At 38.2% G+C, this 1,453-nt stretch overlaps 1 protein-coding gene across 1 annotated transcript in view; it reads right to left on the bottom strand.

Moving 5' to 3' along the window:
• Positions 1-1,453, bottom strand: part of LOC107722556 (anoctamin-8-like) — a 17,551-nt gene that overhangs the window by 12,455 nt on the left and 3,643 nt on the right. The window lies entirely within an intron of this gene.

Here is a 1,453-nt window from a genome sequence, read left to right as displayed (position 1 = left end):
CAGAGAGAGAGAGAGAGAGAGAGAGAGAGAGAGAGAGAGAGAGAGTCTGTATCTGTGTGTGAGAAGGAAGGGTGGCTGAAGGATCGTGTGTCCGGGAACACTGTGGACCCCCTGTCACCCCTTGGGGCAGACTGTCCATAGACACTTTCCCAAACAGGGATCAGGTCAGAGCCACAAGCGGCCTAAAATTACCAAATTTACAGCATTAGGTATTATCTTGTGGTGCTTAGAAATGAGATACAGAAACCAGACAGATTGTGTTAAATTAAACCCTCAGGGACCGTTCACACAGGAAACATATTTTAGTAATCCAGCTGGCCGACTTTTTTAATTGTTGCACATATGATTGCTGTTTTTTCAGTGTCTAGCACCACAGGCACCACATTTTTAGATAACCAAAATGCTTATCAAGACCCCTAATAAAGCCTTATGTTAAATGCATCCTGGGTGCCCTTTATGAGGTCAAAAGTACAAGCTAGATATGATGTAAACAAGATGAAACGAAACAAAACAAAATGAAACAAAAAAAAACAAAACACAAAAACAAAAACAAACAAAACTCACAAAAGAAAAACCAACAAACAAAAACAAGACAAGGCAGAACACCAAAAAAAAAAACAACAAACAAACAAAAAAACAAATCTATTTAAAAACAAAAACAAAAACATTTAATTTTATGTCATTGTAACTGTAACATGTAACACTAACTAACCACATAAAAGACATGTATAGTGTGGCTATGGAGTCTGTAAGTCCAATACGAAACCTTTTGCTATATTTACTGTTATACAAAAAACACTAAAAGTATGTATTGTATCTATACACACACAGTCTAGTGTAACTGGATTATCGTACTCAATGAATCTGGGTCTCTAATGCCCCCTAAATCATCCTATAGACAACATCATCACTCACCACACTCATGGCTAATTGGCCCAATTTGCTAAATCCCTTGCCACTTGAATTCAGTCGATTCCAATTCCACCCCATTTCAGAAGAGCATTTGGGACCTTTCTTTTTTTAAACACCCATTTGTTTCTTGTTTGACTGATAACATCCATGTCGAGCTTTAATCACTCAAAGGTCCGGCGAAGGCAGATAGAACCAATGTGTAAATTGTGAGAAATTACAAGCGTTGAGAAGTGCGATAATCTGATCACACTGCATCTGTATTTTTAAAGGGGTCATATGATGTTGCTAAAAAGAACATTATTTTGTGTATTTGGTGTACTGAAATGTGTTTATGCGGTTTAAGGTTCAAAAAACACATTATTTTCCACATACTGTACATTATTGTTTCTCCCACCTTTCTCACCTTTCTGAAACGCGTCGATTTTTACAAAGCTCATCGGTCTGAAAAAGCGAGGTGTGCCCAGCTATCCCAGCTATCCAATGCATTGTGATTGGCCGAATGCCTCAAGCGTGTGACGGAAATGTTACACCCCTTACCATA

This window comes from Sinocyclocheilus rhinocerous, unplaced genomic scaffold (genome assembly GCF_001515625.1).
Source record: "Sinocyclocheilus rhinocerous isolate Xijiao unplaced genomic scaffold, SAMN03320098_v1.1 scaffold541, whole genome shotgun sequence".
Classification (NCBI taxonomy): Eukaryota; Metazoa; Chordata; class Actinopteri; order Cypriniformes; family Cyprinidae; genus Sinocyclocheilus; species Sinocyclocheilus rhinocerous.
Note: the sequence above shows the minus strand (reverse complement) of the source record. Positions and strands in the feature narration are given on the sequence as shown.